Raw genomic sequence first — 25434 nt, 5'->3', positions numbered from 1 at the left:
TTCATTAAAACTTGGGGTCCTTGGGTCAATTTTAGCAGACAGTGGGAAAGGTGCCGTACTCAGTACCCCCAAGTACCCCCACAAAAAAAAGCCCTGCTTAGATCTAATGTAATGTAATCTGCTGCTTTGTGTCACTTTTGAGATGTTTTTCTTTTTTTTGAAAATGAGTGCCATAGATAGATAAATTTAGGTATAAAATTTCTGTATTTGTGCATATGCACAGAGAGAAAAAGAGAGAGAGAGAGAGAGAGAGAGAGAGATGACACTACAATACCTACCTCTGGGGTCCTTTTACCAAGCTGCAGTAAAAAGAGCACTGCAATAGCAGTGGGTGCTGTTTTTCCCACACCCTAGGGATCTTTTTCCTGCAGAGGTAAAAATCCCCTAAAAAATGGCCATGGGGTAAGATTACTCTTACTGCATGGCCTTGCGGTGGGAAGCAATTACTGCCACCCAGCAGTAAGGGCTCCCATGGTAACCCAGTGGTAACCGGACAACGCATGGTACTGCACAATTACTGCCGGGTTAGCGCTGCGGTAAAAATTACAAAAATATTTTTTGTTGCACCGGAAATGGCACGCATTCGAGGTATTGGGCTGACAATAGTTTTTAGATTTAGTAAAATGGCCCCTCTAATTTTATTTAAATGCATAAGTTGATTCCTCCCTAGCTCTACATATTCTACAGTGTCTGGAATGCCTAACTGAATATTACACAAAAATGTGTGCTATTTTTCGGTAGAGCATACTTTTCTGTGTGTATATTCTCAAGCAATTTTAGTAAGAGCTTATTTACAGTATGTATTGCATATAGACAGCTGTCCTACATACATTATCTAAATTATACAATTATGTCTATGTGGAAGGGAATTTTTGATATGACATCTAAGACCGACTATGGACATTTTACTCAAAACATCCGAACTCCGAATAGCAAATATAGTGGTTTTTTAAACAGCAAAATGTCAAAATGTCTATCTTTTTTCTCCTAAAATGCTAGATGTTTTTGTGCTGTGTGTTTATCTTTTTGGACTATTAAAAAAAAAATCCAAGTGAAAAGCGCACAAAATCAAACCACTGGGATGTAGAAGGAGCCAACATTCTTAGTAGACTGGCCAAACATACATCCCAGCAGAGGAGTGGGACAACTTAGGGATCACTGCAGTGGACTTCACATAAAAGCTCCCAGGTATACATCTCACTGTTGCTCCCTTATATTGTACTGAGCCCCTCCAAAACCCACTAAAAACCTACTGTACCCAACTGTACAGCACTACAATAGCCCTTATGGCTGCAGGTGTCACCTACATATGGGTACAGTAAGTTTTTGGTGAGTTTTGGATGGGCTCACACTTTCCTCCACAACCGTATCAGTTAGAGTGGATTATGGGCCTGAGGTGAATTCTCCACAGTGCATTGCACCGACCACTAGGCTACTCCAGGGACCTGCTTGCTGCTCTAATAGGACTGGCTATAACATCTAAGGCTGTCATAGAGGCTGGTATGTACTGTTTCTTTTCACATATTTGGGGAGTGGGAGGGGGTCAGTGACCACTTGGTGAATTAAAGGGGTCATTATTTTATTCCTCCAGTGGTTTTCTGATCATTTAGGGCACTTTTTTGTGTCTTAGTCATTATTAAAATAGGTTTAGACCAAAACAACTTAGTTTTAGTCCTGAATGTTTTTGTTTTGTTCTATTATGTCCAAGTCCATGCCCCCTTGGGATTTGAATGCACTGCCGATGAACAGCATAGAAAAATGGTCAGAAAATAGGTTTTGAAAATACCGATTTGGACATTTTGGCAAGAAAAATGTCAAAATGCTGCTTTATGCAACTTTTAAACGTTTTTCTCTTTCAAAAATTAGCACCATAGTCTTTCTAAGCTTACAAAATAGTCCTTGTATACACATAAAAATGGTACACTTGCCAGTAATAGGTTCATTTTTTATGAAATTTGTAAGTCTAAGACGTGTGTCTGTTTAGTAAATACAAAAGAAGTAAAGCCATCGTCTTTTGCCTCTTTCATGAGATTTGTGTTCTTTTTTAGTCTGACACTGCATACAGCATGCTTCTGACTTGTTTTAACTAAGCAGACTTTATTTCTCTGTAAAATGATGGTATATGTTGAAAGATACAGTTAACAGATAGTCAAATTTAGCTATCAATCAAGCAAAGGATATGAGGGATGAATTGACAAAATCATTTGTTTAAAGTGATGGGAGTAGGGGCATAAGGCATTCTTCCAATAGCTTAAGTGGATGCAGGACATAAGAATATTAACTGCACAAGATGAGGTTTTAGAGTCAGCGCAACACTATTACTCTATTGTATCCAATTAAGGCTATGCATCAATGCAAATGACTGTTAGAGAGAGAGAGAGAGAGAGAGAGAGAAACAAGATTAGCTATGTGCCCTAAGTGGGTCCAGTCAAAGCAATAGAACCACCATCTAAATTCTTCAGCACTTTATACTAATTTCCTTTTTACAAAAATGATTTGCTTTTGACTAAGAACTGGAATGATACTATAATGAGATATTCAGTCATTAAAAAAAACCATTAACCTCACCTCCCCCCCCCCCAAAAAAAACACCCATTAATGTTTCAAATGTGTTGGCATTACCTCACCAGCAGTGTGTCTTTGTAAAAAGGGTGGGGTGGGGGGTTAGCACTGTACATGTAAATATGTGCAGATATTTTTCCAGGATAGTTTTCAAAGTGAAAGCAATGTCTGTGAATGAAAAGTACACAGTATATTTCACCCTTGTAGACAGCTATAAAATTATTCCCTTGATCATCCTCTATACCTGACAAGAGAAAGTTCTCTTTTTTTGAAAGTACCAGTTCAAACAGGCCAACCACTGTTAGTGCACAATTACATTACATTACATTACACCCTTCACTTTTACACTACATTTACCTATAGGTTCTAAGCAGTGTACATCAAAGAAAAACCAAGACATATTCTTGGGAAGTTTAGTGAGAGACAAATCTGCTAGAAAGAATAGTTTTATATTCTTCTTTAAAAAAATATGCATACAAATGTTTATAAGGGCAATTCTGGAATCTAAACATCCACGTTTATGTGCCCCTTGTGCACATAAATGAATAAAATATTAGCACTTATGCATGTATGTGTACACATATCCATGAAAATGTCATGCCTGCTTAATTTGCATACCCCCCTGTTTACTAAGCTGTGCTAGCAGCTGCCAGTGCACCAATGCCGACACAGCCCATTCACTTTGAATGGGCTATGTCGGCATTGTGGCATGGCATAGTAAACAGAGGGAATAGTGTGTATTTTTAAGGCAGGAGTAGACATGGGAGGAACATAGGAAGAATATGGGTGAGACTCTAACTTATGTATTGTGACAGGCACAGGTGGTGCCGTCTCAGAGTTGTCACAGGGGAGAGCTCTGGCTCTCTGGTTTCAGGTTATAGCTAATATAAACAAAAGAAAGGGTGTTTCCCCATTTAAGTTTTAACAGGCATGGACATGACAGGGTATGAGGATCATTGCCTATTTAAGAAAAGAAAGGGGAGGAGTAAGACCCCTATCCTCTCTGGCGAGGGGGTGGAAACAGGCTTACCCATAGATAAGGAATTAACTAGCTGGGAGAGATGTAAAGCCTAAACCCCCATAAAAGAGCTTCCTAGACTGAAAGCAGAAAGAAGAAGATGGGACTTAAGAAGCAAAAACCCATTGTTTGCTGCTAATGGAGAGCGTGACCCACAGGCTATAGTTTTGTCCCAACAAGACTACTGTAATGCTCTGTAGATTGGTTTAAATTTGAAACTTACCAGTAGACTACTACAACTCTTACAGAATACTGCAGCCAAATTGATTTACGGATGTTCCTGCTTTGATCATGTTACACCTTTGTTCAAAAGCTTGCACTGGCCACCATTGCATGGAAATTGTTCTTCCCTTCTTAACCAAATAATAGCTTATCCAATTTACCGAAAGAATTCCTGTTTTAATTCTACCTTATCATTTAGTTTTCCATCTGTTAAAAAGGTTTGTTTTGTTAGCTTCTATATCTATCAAAGTAATAAATTATGGAATTCAATACCTGAAAAAATATGTACCCTTCCGGGTTATTCATAGTTCCGTAAAGGATTAAAAACCTTTATCTTTGGTAAATATTTATATAAATAATATAGTTGAACTTTTTGGATCTTTAACGTTGTACTCTATTTTATTGTAACCAGCTTAGATTCTGGAGAATCTGGAGAATAGAATAGAATAGAATAGAGCATGGTAATGGATGCCAGGAGGTACAAGAGAGAAAACGGTAACTACCTTAAAGACTATTAGTCATTGACTTTGAAGTTTGTTGAACTGGAACTTTAGCCAGGGCTGGAGGACAGGACTGTAAAGTCACATTGAGGTGTGCCCTGTCCAGGGTGTGGTGGCTGTTAGGCTGAAACTCCTAAATACATTGCTCGGAAGGAGTCAGCCTGATTTGTGTGTAAAGTAAGAAAAGCTGGCTAGAGAAAACCCCCAAAGAAAGTGCCAGTCTTTTCAGAGAATGTTAATTTGCCTAAAAGTAGAAGTTTGAAGAGACCAATTTTTATAAAGTTATGAACTTAGGGGCTCTTTTACTAAGGTGCATCCATAATTGGCCTGCGCTGGGGTAGGTGTGTGTTTTGGTCGTGCGCTGGTCCATTTCCTGAGCGCACCTAGAACAAGGGATTTTTTTTTATTGTGCCAGAAAATGAACGTGCGGCAAAATGAAAACCAGTGCATGTCCATTTTTGGCCTGGGACATTAACGCCACCCATTGACTTAGCGGTAAGGTCTCACTTGCTAACCGGGCACTAAGTGACAAAAGCTGTTACTTACCAAGTAGGAGCAGTATTTGTTGGTAGGACAGGCCATTTGAGGGATAGAGAGAAATTCACCCTGAGCGGACGGTGTCCGGGAAACAAGGGCTACAGTTGCAGGTAATCCAAAAGGGAATATATCAACAGACCGTTTCTGATCCTTTAATTAGAGGCAAGGTCCTATTCTTTATATAGAAGAGCTGATGACCAGCAAAAAACCAAGGGATGCAAGTTCTGAAACTGTCCTTGCAGCACTGAGGACCCAGGACTCATCACAGCATGTAACTTATAGATAGAAGCTGACTAAAACTGCTTTTATTTCAGTTTTGGCTGAAATTGAAACTGCCGCTGAAACTTTCTTGGAGCCTTTGACCGAAACCAAAACTACAGCTGAAACTCATCACCTACTTTGAGCTGAAGCTGAAACTGAAAATCCATGTTTGGTTGTGTGAATATGAACCAGTGAGGGCTTATAAAGTTTGTCAGAGCTTGCAGTCTGCATCCCTCTGCTAAACCCACAGTATCCAAGCCAGAATATAATAAATTAAATAATAAAAAAACATTTTATCTTCAAACAAAATAGCCTCCATACACATGGAGCACAGCAATTGAAATCCAGGGGCGGATTGACTATATGTGCAATCCATCGGGCAGTGCCCGAGGGCCCACGTGATGTGGGGTGCCCAGTGCCTCTCTCCCAACTTGCACACTACAGCTCCCCAAGCTTCAGTGGGCCCTTCATGGCCCTACCTTGAGGGGCCCTGGTGGTCTAGTGTCCTCATCGGAGGCAGGAAAGAGACCACTCTTTCCTGCCCACTGTGCTGCTCTGTTTGGCACTGCTGCATTTTCAAAATGGCTACCAAGTCTTCCTGGGGCAGTCTTGCAAGACACGTGAGAATGCCACAGGAAATCTCAGAAGTGATTTAGAAGAAGCAGTGCTACTGATTAGCGCAACAATGGCAGACAGGAAAGAGTGGGGCTCTTTCCTGCCCCCCAAAGAGGTCACTAGACCACCAGGGCTCTTCAAGGTAAGCCTGGGGGTCTGTAGTGTGTGGGGGGGGGGACTAGAAACAAAGGTGGGGGGCCCCAATAACCCTTTCTGCCTGGAGGCTCAGATCACTGTCAGTTCGCCCCGATGAAAACAAACTAAAAACCATTGTGCTTTTATAATGGCTTACTTTGCTCCACACTTGAGTGACAGCTGACCTCATAGTAACATAGTATATGATGGCAGAACAAGACCTGCATGGTCCATCCAGTCTGCCCAACAAGATATACTCTTATGTGCTACTTTTTGTGTATACCCTACCATGATTTGTACCTGTCCTCTTCAGGCACAGACCATATAAGTCTGCCCAGCATTATCCCTGCCTCCCAACCACCAGTCCTGCCTCCCACCACCGGCTCTGGCACAGACCGTATATGTCTGCCCAGCACTATCCCCTCCTCCCAACCACCAGTCCCGCCTCCCATAACCGGCTCTGGCACAGACTGTATAAGTCTGCCCAGCACTATCCCCGCCTCCTAACCATCAGTCCCACCTCCCACCACGGCTCTGGCACAGACCGTATAAGTCTGCCCAGCACTATCCCCGCCACCCAAACACCAGCCCCGCCTCCCACCACCGGCTCTGCCACCCAATCTCGGCTAAGCTCCTGAGGATCCATTCCTTCTGAACAGGATTCCTTTATGTTTATCCCACGTATGTTTGAATTCATTTCCACCACTTCCCGCGGGAGGGCATTCCAAGCATCCATCACTCTCTCCGTGAAAAAATACTTCCTGACATTTTTCTTGAGTCTGCCCCCCTTCAATCTCATTTCATGTCCTCTCGTTCTACCGCCTTCCCATCTCCGGAAAAGGTTCGTTTGCGGATTAATACCTTTCAAATATTTGAACGTCTGTATCATATCACCCCTGTTTCTCCTTTCCTCCAGAGTATACATGTTTAGGTCAGCAAGTCTCTCCTCATACATCTTGTAACGCAAATCCCATACCATTCTCATAGCTTTTCTTTGCAACGCTTCAATTCTTTTTACATCCTTAGCAAGATATGGCCTCCAAAACTGAACACAATACTCCAGGTGGGGCCTCGCCAACGACTTATACAGGGGCATCAACACCCCCTTTCTTCTGCTGGTTACACCTCTCTCTATACAGCCTAACAACCTTCTAGCTATGGCCACCGCCTTGTCACACTGTTTCGTCGCCTTCAAATCCTCAGATATTATCACCCCAACATCCCTCTCCCTGTCCTTAACTATCAGACTCTCACCGCCTAACACATACGTCTCCCGTGGATTTCTATTCCCTAAGTGCATCACTTGGCATTTCTTCGCATTGAATTTTAATTGCCAAACCTTAGACCATTCTTCTAGCTTTCTCAGATCCTTTTTATGTTTTCCACTCCCTCCCGGGTGTCCACTCTGTTACAGATCTTAGTATCATCCGCAAATAGGCAAACTTTACCTTCTAACCCTTCGGCAATGTCACTCACAAATATATTGAACAGAATTGGCCCCAGCACCGATCCTTGAGGCACTCATAACTCCACAGAGAGGCTAATTCCTATGGAGCTTCTCATCCCAAATTCCTGCTAAAATTTTGTATCAAAAGCATTTATTTGGCACACTCTATTTACCATATAAACTATTGTGTAAGATCATAACTGCAGTACAAAAACAAAATGAATTGAAAGAGTACAAAGATTAGCCCCCTACCCCCTCCTAGGATTACCTGACAATAACTGGTGGTCTAGTGGTACAGTCAAGGCAGGAGCAATGCCCCAGTCATGACAGCCATTTTGAGCCACACAGGCAGGAGTAACTAGAGACTTCTCCTGCCTGAATTATACCCCTAGACCACCACCAGGGATTATCATATAACATAACCTTTTTTTTTTTTTTTTTTGGGGGGGGGGGGGGGGGGGAATGGGACTTGATATACCTCCTTTCTGTGGTTTTTGCAACTACATTCAAAGCAGTTTACATAGTATATACAGGTATTATTTGTACCTGGGGCAATGGAGGGTTAAGTGACTTGCCCAAAGTCAAGGAACTGCAGTGGAAAACAAACCCAGTTCTCCAGGATCAAATTCCGCTGTACAATTCACTAGACTGCTCCTAGAGACTAATTAAGAAATATGTTTTCATTGGGGGAGTCTTCATTACATCAGAATCTGGGGTTGTATCAATCTGTTTTTTTGCAGTATGATCCTCTTAATTTTAACAAAGTTTCATAGCCATGTATTATGGAGTGGAGGAGTAACCTAGTGGTTAGTGCAGCAGAGTCTGATTCTGGGGAACTGGGTTCAATTCCCACTGTAGCTCCCTGTGACTCTGGGCAAGTCACTTAACTCTCCATTATCCCAGGTACAAAAAAGTACCTATATGTAAATCACTTTGAATGTGGTTGGAAAAAAACACAGAAAGACAATATGTAAGTCCCATTGCAAGCCTATTGTTTGGTGTGGGATCCCTGCTGATTTGTTTAATCATCATATTGCTGTTTTTTCAAATAATTGGTAGTATCCATTTCAAAGAGTGAATTGAGACTCATCACTCTCATAAGAACATGAAAATAGTCATTCTGAGTCAGTCTAATGGTCCATCTAGTCCAGTATCTTGTTTCCAACAGTGGCCAATCCAGGTCACAAGTACCTGGAAGTACATTAGGGTGTAGGAGGAACTTTCAGAAATTTCAAAAGGTTATTTCTCTTGAGAAACAAACTAAACATCAGAATTTAAAAAAAAAAACATGTCTGGTGATATATTTGCTTATTCTAATGCAACTGCAGAATGGATTGCATTTTGTAAACCTGCTGTATTGGTTCTTTAGCTAGATTACATATCATAACACTATGATATAGAAGAAAGAATCATACATAACCTGTGACAGAAAGTGTTTACTGGAAATGTGTTGCTGAACGCTTTGAATTTATTTATTTAATCTTTTTCTATGTCTATAATGTAGATTTGCATTTTTGTTCTTTTTTAATATATACAGAAGTCAATAGTTAATGGGAGATACACCATGTAAAAAATATTCAGATGACATAGCTCTTTCCTATATGACAGATATTCAGCTGGTCCTTCCATTTAAGTAGGATCACAGTCGACTGTATATACTAACCTACAAAAACGTTTGTGGGTTAGTACCTATTTCTGTGAAATGTTGCTAAAAAATGCAAATTAATTAAATATTTGCTAAAATTTGTTTAAAATACTGCTATGTCCGAAATGCTTGTGCATTCTGGGATGTGACAAAATAACTTGCCCTTTCGAATGGTGTTGGCAACTGATCAAAACTAAAGAGCCCACCAGATTGAATGTGAGGCCTTCTGGACCCCTCCACTGGGGGACCCTCCAATCTGTGGTGTTGCAGTGTATTTACGCCCCCCCCCCCCCATTCCTGATGTGGGGGCTAAAGTGTAAAAAAAAAACCTCCCTCTAACGACCTAACACATAGTAAAGGGGCCTAACTTTATCCGCTGAGTTAACCGGGCACCAATCTCACTATAGGCCAGTGCCTGGTTAACTTCCAAGTTGCTACTGTAACCTGGATATTTAATGCTGGAGGATGGACATGCCCCAGCATTGAATATCTGGGGTTAACTCAGCCCGTGACTGTGAGTGGCTTACAAGGTGTTTACTGCCTCGGGCTAAATATCGACCCCCTAACTTTTTTATTTTCCTCCCCCGAAGCATGAAGGGACAAGTTTTTTTTATTCCTCTGTAATCTCTTGAAAAAATATTCACAGCTCTCCAGCTATAGTTTTTTTTTTCTACAAAAACAGGTCCACATATTCTTTTTTGTGCATTAATGAATGCTTTTTATTGCATGATTTTACATCACAACATCTCATTAATACAAATCCCCAGATTCTATATAGCATGACTTAAGTTGTACATGCAAATCCAGTCATATTCTGGATTTGCATGCGCAATTTACCCCCCTTTACTAAACCGCACTATCAGCTGCCATGCGGCAATGCCAACACAGCCCATTCAAAGTGCCAATAATTGCCAGATTAGATCAAATATTGACACAATTGGCAATTAATTAGAATTTATGAACACAACTGTCTAAGCATATTCTATAACATGATGCACGTAAATTATAAGTTGCATAGTTGATAACGGGCATGGCCATGGGTGTGGGATGGGTGAGTCATGAGCCTTTCTAAAATCTATGCGCATTGTTATAGAATACACCCAGTCCCTGTCTAATTTAAGTGTCGGCATTTACGGGCTCTTGGCGTATTCTGTGTTTGGCACCTCAGGGCAACTCAGAAAACTCTCATGTGTGCTGCAGCGTATTTTCCCCACCTTGCTCCCGCCACCACCTAAGCCACTACTGCTGCTTCTCTGGAGAAGCAGCATCAGCGGCAGGGATGGGGGTATGTGGGGGAAGAGGGTCGGAGAGGAGGCAGCTGCTGGATTGGTGGAGAAACAGAGAGGGGGCTTAGGCTGGATTTAAAGGGAGAAAGAGAGCAGAAGCAGGGTGAAAGGGGTAGAGGGGGGCAAAGTCTGGATGGAAGTGGGGAGAAAAGGAGGGCAAAGGCTGGATAGAAGGGGAGAGAGAAGGAGAAAATACACTGGATGGAAAGGGGAAAGCAAAAGAAGGGCATGCATAGGAATGGAGGCATCAATGGCTGAAGCATTTCATTGATTTGCTCACTGTATAAATAGCATGGAGCTCAGGCCTTGGGCAGTGGACCTCTTCGGCTGATGAGGTTGGGCATCTCTGCCAGGAAAGGTAGGACTCAATCTATTGGGGAAGGAGACCTGAAAGAAATTGCGTAGCCTAGGGGCGCTGTGACCTGAGATGTATTCTATAAAGTATGCCTAAATTTAGGCATATTTTATAGAATATGCCTAGGTGTTTTTCAGTTTGGTGCTAATTTTTTAGGTGTGATATACAGAATCTACTCCAAAATGTGTAAAATCTTTCTCAAGAATGGACTTCATGCAAAATTTTACTACCACAGTGTACATGTTGTGAAGTGACTTTGCAAAATAAATAAATAAAATATAAAACACCTCACCTTAGGTGTTTTTGTGCATTTACAGAAATTCTTCACAATCTTTCATAAGAAATGGAATTTTACAAAATCAATTTACACTTTAGTACATCAGGACCAGAATATGTGATCCTATACCTAAACAAAGGGTTCAATGTTCAGTGTAATTTAAATGGGTAGGAAGGCTCTTAGTTGGTTAAATCACTCTGACCAAGTTCAATGCTAATATTTCAGTAGCACAAGCTACCATGGAACTCCAGTCAGTGCCAGGGCAGACTAGGGGTGGAAAAGAGATGGAGCCAAAATTATCTGTGTGCCACTGGTATTCTGTGCCATGCATGGATAACTAATCTGCCCAGATAGCTATCCAGTACCATCATTGAATATTGACACTACTCAGATTACTTCCAGGAGCATCCAATGACTTGGTTATTCAGTGCTGGCACCTAAATATGGACTAGCAGTGACTACCTGGCTCTAATTCAGCCTGCACCATAAACATTTTCAAAAATGCTGACTGCCAGAGGCTGAATATTGTCTGTAACATAGTAACATAGTAGATGATGGCAGAAAAAGACCTGCACGGTCCATCCAGTCTGCCCAACAAGACAAACTCATATGTGCTAGTTTTTGTGTATATCTTACCTTGATTTGTAACTGTCATTTTCAGGGCACAGACCGTACAAGTCTGCCCAGCACTATCCCCGCCTCCCAACCACCAGCCCCACCTCCCACCACCGGCTCTGGCACAGACCGTATAAGTCTGCCCAGCACTATCCCCGCCTCCCACCACCGGCTCTAGCACAGACTGTATAAGTCTGGCCAGCACTATCCCCGCCTCCCAACCACCAGCCCCGCCTCCCACCACCAGCTCTGCCACCCAATCTCGGCTAAGCTCCTGAGGATCCATTCCTTCTGAACAGGATTCCTTTATGTTTATCCCACGCATGTTTGAATTCCGTTACCGTTTTCCTCTCCACCACCTCCCGCGGGAGGACATTCCAAGCATCCACCACTCTCTCCGTGAAAAAATACTTCCTGACATTTTTTTTCAGTCTGCCCCCTTCAATCTCATTTCATGCCCTCTAGTTCTGCCGCCTTCCCATCTCCAGAAAAGGTTCGTTTGCGGATTAATACCTTTCAAATATTTGAACATCTGTATTATATCACCCCTGTTTCTCCTTTCCTCCAGGGTATACATGTTCAAGTCAGCAAGTCTCTCCTCATACGTCTTGTAATGCAAATCCCATACCATCCTCGTAGCTTTTCTTTGCACTGCTTCAATTCTTTTTACATCCTTAGCAAGATACAGCCTCCAAAACTGAACACAATACTCCAGGTGGGGCCTCACCAACGATTTGTACAGGGGCATTAACACCTCTTTTCTTCTGCTGGTCACTCCCCTCTCTATACAGCCTAGCATCCTTCTACTTATGGCTACCGCCTTGTCACACTGTTTCATCGCCTTCAGATCCTCAGATACTATCACCCCAAGATCCCTCTCCCCGTCGGTACCTATCAGACTCTCACCACCTAATACATACGTCTCCCGTGGATTTCTACTCCCTAAGTGCATCACTTTGCATTTCTTCGCATTGAATTTTAATTGCCAAGCCTTAGACCAATCTTATAGCTTTCGCAGATCCTTTTTCATGTTTTCTACTCCCTCCCTCTATGCCAGCCTCAAATGCTGTACCCACCTCCATGACAGCAGAATGTGTTTTATCCTGTGACAGCCTTTCCCTGGTTCTGATCTGGCTCTCGGGTGAGTGTGACACCTTTTCTGTTATGCGCACTGCAGAGTCACATCAGCAATGCATTGTGGTGGGTGTAGGGTATTGGGCTCCATGATTCCACTAGCTTGTGTTAAATGCTCACGATGTTGGTAGTTGGTAGGCTCTACTCCCATGGTGCTTTTCCCCCTGCTTACTGGGTCAGAGTGTGCCCTCTTTTGTTTCCGGTAGTCCATGAGATAGTGGCCATTTTTGTAACACAGTTTTAGATCCCTTTCATGTGTTAGCCACGTTACAGAACTTAGTTCTTCCCTTGAATGTTGCTGAAAGAGGGCATTGTACACCATTCTGCCAGCTCTGACCTACTGCTAATCTCAGTACCAGGAAGACTCTTTGCCAGTGGGGCACAACCTCTGATCTGCAGTTAACTGTGAGTAAACGTGCTTATTCAACTGGTGTGCCAAGGTTATACAGCAGCAACAAGTCCTAGAGACCTGTGTGTATGCAGGTCCCTGGAGCACTTTTAGTGGGTACCGCAGTGCACTTAAGGCAGGCGGGACCCAGGCCCCCCCCCCCCTACCTGTAACACTTGTGCTGGTAAATGGGAGGCCTCCAAAACCCACTGTATCCACATGTAGGTGCCCCCTTCACCCCTAAGAGCTATGGTAGTGTTGTACATTTGTGGGTAGTGGGTTTTGGGGGAGGGGGGTTGGGGGGCTCAGCACCCGTGGTAAGGGAGCTATGCATGTGGGAGCGTTTTCTGAAGTCCACCACACTGACCTCTAGGGTGTCCAGTTGGTGTCCTGGCATGTCAGGGGGGCGAGTGTACTACGAATCCTGGCCCCTCCCACGACCAAATGGCTTGGATTAGGACGTTTCTGACCTGGGCATTTGTATTTTTCATTATCGCTAAAAAAAACAAGCCCAGCTCACAAACGACTAAATCCATAGCATTTTGGTCCGTACAAACCGTATTCTCGAAACAAAAGATGGATGCCCATTTTTTTTCGAAAATACGTTCTGTCCCACCCCTTCACGTACCCGTTCTCGGACATAGGTGGCCATGAAGATGGGCGTTCGTGTTCGATTATGCCCCCCCCCCCCCCCCCACATATCCTGGGGTGGATCCTGTCCGGTCCCATGGCTTTGTCCACCTTTAGCTTTTCAAGTTGTTTATACACACACTCTTCCGTGAACGGTGCTATATCTACTCCATTTTCATTTGTACTTTTGCCAGTCCATCGCGGTCCTTCTCCAGGATTTTCTTCTGTGAAAACAGAACAAAAGTATCTATTTAGCAAATTTGCTTTTTCTTCATCGCTATCTACATAGCGGTTCGCAGCATCGTTCAGTCTCACAATTCCCTTTTTAGTCTTCCTCCTTTCACTAATATACCTGAAGAAATTTTTGTCACCCCTCCTTACATTTCTAGCCATTTGTTCTTCTGCTTGCGCTTTCGCCAGACGTATCTCTCTCTTGGCTTCTTTCAGTTTCCTCCTGTATTCCTCTCTGTGTTCGGCTTCTTGAGTTTTTCTGTATTTCTGGAACACCAACTCTTTAGCCTTTATTGTCTCAGCCACTTTCTTGGAGATCCATATCGGTTTCCTTTTTCTCTTGCTTTTATTTATTCTCCTTAAATAAAGGTTTGTGGCCCTATTTATAGCTTCTTTCAGCCTGGACCGTTGTCCTTCCACTTCTCGTTCTTCCTCCCAGCCCATCAGCTCCTTCCTCAGGTATTCCCCCATTTGACTAAAGTCAGCATGCTTGAAATCCAGGACTTTGAGTTTTGAGTGGCCGCCCTCCACTACAGCTGTCATATCAAACCAAATCGTTTGATGGTCACTGCCGCCCAGGTGGGCACCCACTCGGACATTTGACACACTATCCCCATTTGTAAGCACCAGATCCAGCATTGCTCCCTCCCTCGTGGGTTCCATCACCATTTGTCTGAGCAGAGCACTTTGAAAAGCATCCACAATCTCTCTACTTCTCTCCGATCTACATCTGGCAGGTTGAAATCTCCCAGCAACGGCACCTCTCTCTTTTTTCCCAACTTTTGAATATCTGCGATCAGATCTTTATCTAATTCCTCCAATTGTGTCGGGGTCTATAGACAACACCCATGTGGACAGAGGTTCTATCCTCTCTTTTTAAGGTGGTCCATATCGCTTTTTCCTTTCCCCAGGTCCCTGTCATTTCAGTTGCTGTGATACCTTGGATAAAAATATGATCCATAAGTTGGTAGAATGATTTGTGTCATCCTACTTAATATGTTGTGGCAAATTCTATAATAGTGTGTTTATATGAGAAGACCAAAACATAATATATTTTAGCTTTATTTAATAAATGTACCAGTTGCAAATCCAAGTTGCATACAAGTGCTCTTGCAGAAATTTACACCTGCTCCAAATAAATGAAAACATGTGTGTGTATAATCTATGTGTGTGCATGCTTGTTTTATAAAGAACAAATTTACAGAACGCGTAGAAAAACATGGTTTAATTGGAGAGAGTCAACCTAGTTTCAGCCAAGGGATGTCTTGCCTCATCAATGTTTTGAAGGCATGAATAAACATATGGATAAAGGTGAATCGGTTGATGTAGTGTATCTAGATTTTCAGAAAGCTTTGACAAAGTACCTCATGAGAGACTCCTGAGAAAATTAAGGAGTCATGGGATAGGAGGCAATCAGGTTTATTTTCAAAAGAGAAGGGCACCCATCTTTCAACATAAATCGGGAGATGGGCTTCCTTCTCCCAGCATAATCAGCATAATCAAAAGCCAATTTTTGGCGCCCTCAACTGCTTTCCGTTGTGGAGATGACCAAAGTTCATAGGGGCGTGTTGGAAGCATAGCAAAGGTGGGACTGGGGCATGCCTAACACATGGGCGGCCTTTGATAATGGAAAAAAGAAGAGTGACCCTGACGAACACTTGGGCGACTTTACTTGGTCCATTTTTTCTTGTGACCAAGCCTCAAAATGGTGCCTGAACTGACCAGATGACCACCGGAGGGAATCAGTGATGACCTCCCCTTACTCCCCCAATGATCACTAACCCCCTCCCACCCTAAAAACAAACTTTAAAAATATTTTTTGCCAGCCTCTATGCCAGCCTCAAATGTCATACCCAGCTCCATGACAGCAGTATGCAGGTCCCTGGAGCAGTTTTAGTGGGTGCAGTGCACTTCAGGCAGGCAGACCCAGGCCCACCCACCCCTACCTGTTACACTTGTGGTGGTAAATGTGAGCCCTTCAGAACCCACCAGAAACCCACTGTACCCACATCTAGGTGCCCCCCTTCACCCCTTAGGGCTATGGTAGTGTTGTACAGTTGTGGGTAGTGGGTTTTGGGGGCTCAGCAGCCAAGGTAAGGGAGCTATGCACCTGGGAACAATTTGTGAAGTCCACTGCAGTGCCCCCTAGGGTGCCCGGTTGGTGTCCTGGCATGTGAGGGGGACCAGTGCACTACGAATGCTGGCTCCTCCCACAACCAAATGGCTGGGATTTGGTAGTTTTTGAGATGGGCGTCCTCGGTTTCCATTATTGCTGAAAAACGGGGACGACCATCTCTAAGGATGACCATCTCTAAGGTTGACCTAAAGGTTAAGATTTGGGGGTGTCCCCGACCGTATTATCGAAATGAAAGATGGACGCCCATCTTGTTTCGATAATACGGGTTTCCCCTCCCCTTCCCGAGGACATCCTGCGAGGACGCCCTCAGGAAAACTTGGGTACCCCGTTCGATTATGTCCCTCCAGGTCATTCTGTGGATTAAGAATTGGTTATTGGACAGAAAACAGAGGGTAGGGTTAAACGGCCATTTTTCTCAGTGGAGGAGGGTGGAATGCCGCAGGGATCTGTACTGGGACCACTGCTATTTATCATATTTATAAATGATCTGTAAATCAGAGCGACAAGTGAGATGATTAAATTTGCAGATGACACAAAACTACTCAAAGTTGTCAAAATGCATGTGTAGATTGTGAAAAACTGCAGGAAGACCTTAGGAAATTGGATGACTGGGCATCTATATGGCAGATGAAATTTATCATAGACAAATGCAAAGTGATGCACATTGGGAAGAATAATCTGAAACATAGTTATCTGATGCTGGGGTCCACTTTAGGACTCAACACTCAAGAAAAACACCTAGGTGTCATTGTAGATACTTAAGATAGATAATGCACTAAAGTCTTCTGCCAAGTGTGTGGTAACGGTGCTGAATGTACTAATGGGGCTGAATGAATTGGTAGCCGTAGGGCGGTGGAGGTTGAGTCAATGATTAGCAAATAGGCACGTACAAGTGATCCACCATTTGGTGAGATGTGAATAATCGTGTGCAAGATATGAGACTCTAATCCACCTAGTTATTTCAACAGCTCTTGTTTTATGGTTACTCATCTATATACACTCAGCGTTAATTCTTGTGATATAAGTGTGTGGTGGTGGCAGCAAAAATAGCAAACAGGATGCTAGGAATTATTAGGAGGGGGATGCAACATAAGACCAAAAATATTATATCTGATTTTAGGAAAGCAGTCAGTCTAAGCTTTATGTTTTTAGTGGTGTAATTCGATATGTCAAGTGTCTTTGACCTCATTGATCACAAGTTGCTTTTAGACCTGTTGGATCAGCTTGGATTGTGTGGGAAGGTCCATCAATGGTTCCGTAGCTTCCTAAAATCTATATCATATCAGGTGAAGGTGTCAGGTTCTCTCTCACCTTCCTTGTCTCCTGACTGTGGGGTGCCACAGGGCTTGACACATTCTCCAATCCTATTCAATGTTATGATGCCTTCATTAGGTGAAAGGCTAGAGGCAGCAGAAATCTGCACTTTTATTTACATGGCTGATGTCACAATCTATATCCTTTTCAAGACTGGTCTTCCAGAAATTGTCCCTAAGATTAAGATTGATCTGTATTTGTTGGGGCTTCCGAATTTCAGTTTAAGTTAAATAGGGATAAGACTAAGGACCCTGTTTACTAAGCCGCGATATAGGCGTGCTAGTATTTTTAGTGGGCGCTAATGCTAGAGACACCCATATATTCCTATGTGTGTCTCTAGCATTAGCATGCGCTAAAAATGCTAGTGCAAATTAGCAAACATGGCCCTAAATTTCTTGTGGTAACCAACCCTTTGATCATACCGAATATAATAATTTTATTATTGACAACATGTTGTACCCTCTAGACTCTATGCTTAGGGTACTGGGTGTATTAATTGACAGTCACCTCACGTTCAAGCCTCAGGTTTCCTCAGTATTGAAAAAGTCCTTCAGGTCTCTTTGGAAGCTGAGGAGAATCGGAACATATTTCTTGTCAGACAACTTTAGACTGTTAGTTCAATCCTTGGTTTTAACTCAGTTCAATTATTGCAATTCCATCTATGCTGGATGTAAGCAGGGTGTCCTAAAAAGGCTACAAATACAAATACTGCTGCTAGATTTTCCTCAAGATATCGTGTTTTGATAGAGACACTCCATTATTATGCAAGCTGCATTAGTTGCCTATTAAAGCCAGGATTATTTTTAAATATGTTTTTGTCTTTCAAATATTATATGGCATGACACCAGATTATATGCAGTCATTAATAACTATTCCCCTATACAATATAACCTCTGGTCTAGGGACTATCTTAGATTTCATCTTCTAGATTGCAAGAGAGTGCATTATAAGTCAGTTCACTCTGCTGACTTTAGATACCAGGGTGCTAAGTGGGGGAATTCATTGCCAATGACAATCAAAGGTCAGCCTGATTACTTGGTATTTTGTAAAAGACTGAAAACTCTCTCAACATGTAATTAAACTCTGGAATTTTTTGCCAGAGAATGTAGTAAAAGCAGTTAGCTTAACAAGGTTTAAAAAGGTTTGGATAGCTTCCTAAAAGAAAAGTACATAAGACATTATTAAAATGGACTTGGGGAAAATCTACTTCTTAATTCTAGGATAAGCAGCATAAAATGTATTGTATTGTCGTGGGATCCTGCCAGGTACTTGTAACCTGGATTGGCCACTGTTGGAAACAGGATGCTGGGCTTGATGGACCTTCAGTCTGTCCCAGTAATGAAATACTTATGTACTTATGTAGTTATGAATATGTGTAATAAGCGAGAGCCCATGCTCTGCCTGTGTATACACACTCCTCCTTGCATTTGCGTGCTATGTATATTAAACATACTGTACAGTGGAAGAGTGGCCTAATGGTTAGTGCAGGGGGTTGCGGACCTGGGGAACCAGGTTTAACTCCCACTGCTGCCTGATGGTCAGCAGTGGGTTGAGATCCTGGAGATCTATGTTCAATTCCCTCTGCAGCTCGGTGTGACCCTGGATCACCTTAAAAATAGAGGATAGAACGTCTGTCCAAGTGGGTGTTGTCTACAGACCCCCCACACAATTAGAGGAACTAGATAAAGATCTGATTGCAGATATTCAAAAATTAGGAAAGAAAAAAGAGGTTCTGTTGATGGGAGATTTCAATCTGCCGGATGTAGATTGGAAGGTTCCATCTGCCAAATCGGAAAGAAGTAGAGAGATCGTAGATGCTTTCCAAAGTGCTCTGCTCAGACAGATGGTGACAGAACCCATGAGGGAGGGAGCGATGCTGGATCTGGTGCTCACAAATGGGGATAGTGTGTCAAATGTGCGAGTGTGTGCACATCTGGGAAACAGAGACCATCAAACGGTTTGGTTTGATATAACAGCTGAAGTGGAGGGCGGCCACTCTAAACTCAAAGTCCTGGATTTCAAGCGTGCTGACTTTAGTAAAATGGGGGAATACCTGAGGAAGGAGCTGATGGGCTGGGAGGACGAACAGGAAGTGGAAGGGCAGTGGTCCAGGCTGAAGGAAGCAATAAATAGGGCCACAGACCTTTATGTAAGGAGAGTAAATAAAAGCAAGAGGAAAAGGAAACCAATATGGTTCTCCAAGTAAGTGGCTGAGAAAATAAAGGCTAAAGAGTTGGCGTTCCAGAAATATAGAAAATCTCAAGAAGAGGAACACGGGGAGGAATACCGGATGAAACTGAAAGAAGCCAAGAGAGAGGTACGTCTGGCGAAGGCGCAAGCGGAAGAACAAATGACTAGAAATGTAAGGAGGGGCGACAAAAATTTCTTCAGGTATAATAGTGAAAGAAGAAGGACTAAAAAGGGAATTGTGAGACTAAAAGATACAGCGAACCGCTATGTAGATAATGATGAAGAAAAAGCCAATTTACTAAATAGATACTTTTGTTCGGTTTTCACTGAAGAAAATCCTGGAGAAGGACCGCGAGGGACTGGCAAAAGTACACCTGAGAATGGAATGGATATAGCACCGTTCACGGAAGAGAGTGTGTATCAACAACTTGGAAAGCCAAAGGTGGACAAAGCCATGGGACCGGATGGGATCCACCCCAGAATATTGAGAGAGCTCAGAGAGGTCCTGGCGGGTCCTCTTAAAGATTTGTTTAATAAATCCTTGGAGACTGGAGAGGTTCCGAGGGACTGGAGAACGGCGGAGGTGGTACCTCTTCACAAAAGTGGTGATAGGGAAGAAGCTGGAAACTACAGGCCGGTAAGCCTCACTTCGGTTATTGGAAAAGTAATGGAAGCCATGCTGAAGGAAAGGATAGTGAATTTCTTAGAAGCCAACAAGCTGCAAGATCCGAGACAACATGGTTTTACCAGAGGGAAATCGTGCCAAACAAATCTCATTGAATTCTTTGATTGGGTAACTGGAGAATTGAATCATCAACGTGCTATAGACGTAATCTACTTAGATTTTAGCAAAGCTTTTGACACGGTTCCTCACAGGAGGCTCTTAAATAAACTAGATGGGCTGAGGATAAGTCCCGAAGTGGTGAACTGGATTAGGAACTGGTTGACGGACAGACGACAGAGGGTGGTGGTAAATGGAGTTCGCTCGGAGGAGGGAAATGTGAGTAGCGGAGTGCCTCAGGGATCGGTGCTGGGGCCGATTCTGTTCAATATATTTGTGAGTGATATTGCCGAAGGGTTAGAAGGTAAAGTTTGCCTATTTGCGGATGATACTAAGATTTGCAACAGAGTGGACGCCCGGGAGGGAGTGGAAAGCATGAAAAGGGATCTGAGGAAGCTAGAAGAATGGTCTGAGGTTTGGCAATTAAAATTCAATGCGAAGAAATGCAAAGTGATGCATTTAGGGAATAGAAACCCACGAGAGACGTATGTGTTAGGCGGAGAGAGTCTGATAGGTACTGAGGGGGAGAGGGATCTTGGGGTGATAGTATCCGAGGATCTGAAGGCGACGAAACAGTGTGACAGGGCGGTGGCCGTAGCGAGAAGGTTGCTAGGCTGTATAGAGAGAGGTGTGATCAGCAGAAGAAAGGAAGTGTTGATGCCCCTGTACAAGTCGTTGGTGAGGCCCCACCTGGAGTATTGTGTTCAGTTTTGGAGGCCGTACCTTGCGAAGGATGTTAAAAAAATGGAAGCGGTGCAAAGAAAAGCTACGAGAATGGTATGGGATTTGCGTTCCAAGACGTATGAGCAAAGACTTGCTGACCTGAACATGTATACCCTGGAGGAAAGGAGGAACAGGGGTGATATACAGACGTTCAAATACTTGAAAGGTATTAATCCGCAAAAAAATCTTTTCCGGAGATGGGAAGGCGGTAGAACGAGAGGACATGAAATGAGATTGAAGGGGGCAGACTCAAAAAAGATGTCAGGAAGTATTTTTTCACGGAGAGGGTGGTGGATGCTTGGAATGCCCTCCCGCGGGAGGTGGTGGAAATGAAAACGGTAACGGAATTCAAACATGCGTGGGATATGCATAAAGGAATCCTGTGCAGCAGGAATGGATCCTCAAGAGCTTAGCTGAAATTGGGTGGCGGAGCAGGTGGGGGGAAGAGGGGTTGGTGGTTGGGAGGCTAGGATAGGGGAGGGCAGACTTAGACGGTCTGTACCAGAGCCGGTGATGGGAGACGGGACTGGTGGTTGGGAGGTGGGAAATACTGCTGGGCAGACTTATACGGTCTGTGCCCTGAAAAAGACAGGTACAAATTCAAGATATGAGTTTATCTTGGGCAGACTAGATGGACCATGCAGGTCTTTTTCTGCCATCATCTACTATGTTACTATGTTACTATGTTACTATGTTACTATGTAAGATACTTAGCCCTCCATTGCCCCAGGTACAATATATAACTTGGGGCCCTGTTTACTAAGCTGTGTTATAGGCGCTTTAACAGACTACGCACCTACAATATCCCTATAGGTGTATACACGCTAATTGTAGGTACATTAAAAATACTAACTCACCTTAGTAAATGGGGCCCTTAGATTCTGAGCCCATTAATGGTGATGCAAAGTACCTATAATAGAAATTGTAAACTGCACAGTCGCCTCAGGGATCACTTGTGGTATATTAAGTGCTGAATATAAATAAATAAATAAAAAAGCATTCTATACATTTCTATGTGGAAGGGACACATACATATGGGCTCCTAAATTATAGAACTGCCCTTCATATGTGAGTTCCTTATATTTGATAGATAACAAGTACTACACTGTCGATACAATTTCTTTACTATAGTTTATAATAAAGTTGTTCTGCCTCCTAGGACTATTTACTGCATTCCCTCAGTGGAAACCTGATTCTCTATTTCAGAATCCGACTCTATTAAAATAATCTGTTACAGCTATTTAAATCCTGCATCAAAATTTACGGTTTTTACTGGATGTAAATGCGACATGCTCCAGCTTTGCATAAACTACCTGTTAGGAATATCGTTTGCTGAAATATGGGACCATATGTGCATCAGGAAACATCATGTGTAGAGTAAATTAAAGGAAGGCTTATAATTAGGCAGTGAGGAAATTACTGCAGACCTGTAGGAGTAAATCAGCAGTATTACAACATTCTCCATTTCCTCTGAAGCACTTTAGGGTGCCATAAAACCCCAGTGTCACAGTGATAAACATCCAGAAGAAATACACTTTGTGAGAGACAACACAGATAAAGATGCAGGAATTCAGATCAGCCTTTTAAACTCAAGTCAGCATGGTCACAAAGACAAAATTTAGCAACCAATCCATTGCCTCTGCTTCTCAGATTAACTGACCTTCAGACTTTGAGGACAATGTACTAAACAGAGAAAGGAGGCAATGTATTAACAGGATGCCTCCATTTAGATGGCCTAATAACAAAAATAGTGAGTCTATTCTATAAGGATACCTGGGTGCTCAAGCATCCTTATAGAATACTAGTGTAAACTTGGAATCAGCATGCCAAAATTCAGGTGTGCACATTTACAACAGGTGTATGGTTGTGTAAATATTAGGCCATAAATGTGACATTTGTGCTCTCAACATCCACTATTTTGTAAGTGTCTGCATAAGTATCAGCTAATGGCATAGCTATGGGGGGCAATGGGGGGCTTGGGCTCCCCCAAATTGTATCTGGGGCTCCTGGTTTGGCTGGCGGGGGTCCCAAACCCCCGCAAGCTGAAGCCTTTCTCCAGCACTGTTCTCTGCGTATTGTCTGCCCTGCTTCCTCTCACATCGTGTGCATGCTCAGTTTCAGTGACTTCGCATGTTACTTCGCCGGCCCAGGAACAAAGGTAAAGTCTCTTTACTTCAGAGAGAGAGAGGCGGGGTTGGTGGTTGGGAGGCGGGGATAGGGCTGGACAGACTTATACGGTCTGTGCCCTGAAGAGGACAGTACAAATAAAAAAGTAGCACATATGAATTTATCTTCTTGGGCAGACTGGATGGATCGTGCAGATCTTTTTCTGCCGTCATCTACTATGTTACTATGAACAAAGTTATAATCAGGGATGGGGCTGACAGAGCCCAAACACATTCTGTATCTTCTGATTGTCACGCCTCAAACAGTCTGTAAGCTTCTGCTCTCTCTCACTCTCTATCTGGGTTTCCAGGTCCGGTCCCAGCCAGAACTCAGAACAAGGTTTACATGTCTTCAAATCAAAAGTTGGCTTGCCTCAGCTAGGTCACAGTAGCTAGGCATATGTCATAAAGGCATATGCTGATGCTTCAGTTCTTCCTTCCCTGGGCTTCCTTAACCCCACTATGGCCATGGCTTTTATACTTCCTAGTTCCTGTCCTTTCAGCTCCGAGTCCACCCCTCTCATCTCACTTCTTCCCTGGGCAGGACTAGTGGTTTTTAAGGTGTCTCAGTCTATAACAGGGACTATCCTTAAGGATGAGCAGCAGTGTTCTGTAAACCTCCTCACACCTAGTAAGTTACTTTAGGGCTCATGCCATACCATAGTAATCACTTTAAGGTCCATACAGCTGCAGTGGAATAGGGATTAATAGAAGAGCAGACAATATTTATATCCCGCTTAACCATACTGGTTTTAAGTGGGTTAAAAGAAAAAAGAAAATCAAATAAGATCAGATTCTAAACAAATTACAATAAAAGTAAAAGAAACACAATTAATTTAAAATCACACTTTAAAATCATATTTATGCCATACCCTCTAAAACATCATTTATAAAATGTCCTGTCAGATCAACTTAAAGATATTTTTGGCATAACCATGTTTTTATAGCATACCAAAATTGCATATAATGTGTAATTTTTCTCATCCCTGATGGTAGATTATTCCATAAATCTGGAACTTTACTAATTGGCAAGATGAACAAGATGGAGGTACCAAAGCAATTAATTTGAAGATCTCAATAATCAAGATGACTGATGTATTGATATTACTGCCGTTAAATAAGTAGGGCATAGCTCATCTAATATCTTAAATACAAACAACAACACTTCAAACTCAATCTGGTACAATCAGGATGCTAACGTAGTTCACATAACAACAGTTTAGCATGGTCAAACTTCATGTCCCCCAAAATGAACTTTGCTGCTACATTTTGAATAACTTGAATTTGTTTCACAGGGAGTCCTGACAGACAGACATTACAGTAGTCCAACAGAGATAGAATTATGGCCTCAATCTGTTGTTTATCCAAAACATATTTCAACCTCCACAAGAATTTCAATTTAAAAAAAGAGATGTTAAAATTAAATGATTTACATGAGTATCCGTAGCTAACCTAGAATCCATCCAGATCCCTAACAATTTAATCTCTTTTTACAATAACCTCTACACCTTTCAATGTCACAGTCTTCAGCACACCATCTTGTTTGGATTGAACATACAGGATATTTGTTTTATCAGGATTGATTTTAAGACAATGCATGACATCCAGTCATAGGTTTCTGTGAAATCCGTTAATTGCAAGGTGATCCTCAGGTGTGATTGAACAGGAAACAATAACACAGTATCATTCATATAGGAAAAATAATAAATCTTCCTAGTTTGTAGGATAACCCCCATTCCACTTATATACAGACTAAACAAAAGTGGGGATAAAGGTGAACCTTGTGGTACGCCTTGTTTCATACTCCAGATACCTAAAAAGACTCCCTGCCAACACACCTCAATAGATCTTATCCACAGGAAGTTTTAAAACCATTTCAAGACAATGCCATCAATACCTATTTCTGTCAATGTTTCCATTAGAACTTTATGATTAACTAAATCAAAAGCTGCAGATAAATTGAGTTGCATAACTCTTGCAGACAATTTTCAAAAATGGTTTACTTAGAATAAAAGTACCTTTTGTGTGTTAGATCAGCTGTCAGAAATTTTCCCTTTGAGCAGCTAAAAGTTGATGAAAAGGCTTTCAACCACATTAAGAAAAGGTATTCCCAAGGACACACGCAGGTTACAGGAGTTAAGTGCATGCACAAATGATACTTACAGATCATCAGATATGCTTTTCTAGAGAAAATGTACCTGAGGATGAAGCAATTCAATTCACATACATTGTGCCCTGCAGCATACTTCAAAACAAAAATGTATGC

The 25434-nt window shown here is 42.5% G+C and overlaps 1 protein-coding gene across 1 annotated transcript in view; it reads right to left on the bottom strand.

The window, feature by feature from the left end:
- The window catches only part of CTNNA2 (catenin alpha 2), a 1714656-nt gene that overhangs the window by 460332 nt on the left and 1228890 nt on the right, over positions 1-25434 (bottom strand). The gene's annotated exons all lie outside the window — the stretch shown is intronic.

This window comes from Microcaecilia unicolor, chromosome 2, assembly GCF_901765095.1.
Source record: "Microcaecilia unicolor chromosome 2, aMicUni1.1, whole genome shotgun sequence".
Lineage (NCBI taxonomy): Eukaryota > Metazoa > Chordata > Amphibia > Gymnophiona > Siphonopidae > Microcaecilia > Microcaecilia unicolor.
This window is presented reverse-complemented; position numbering and strand designations above follow the sequence as displayed.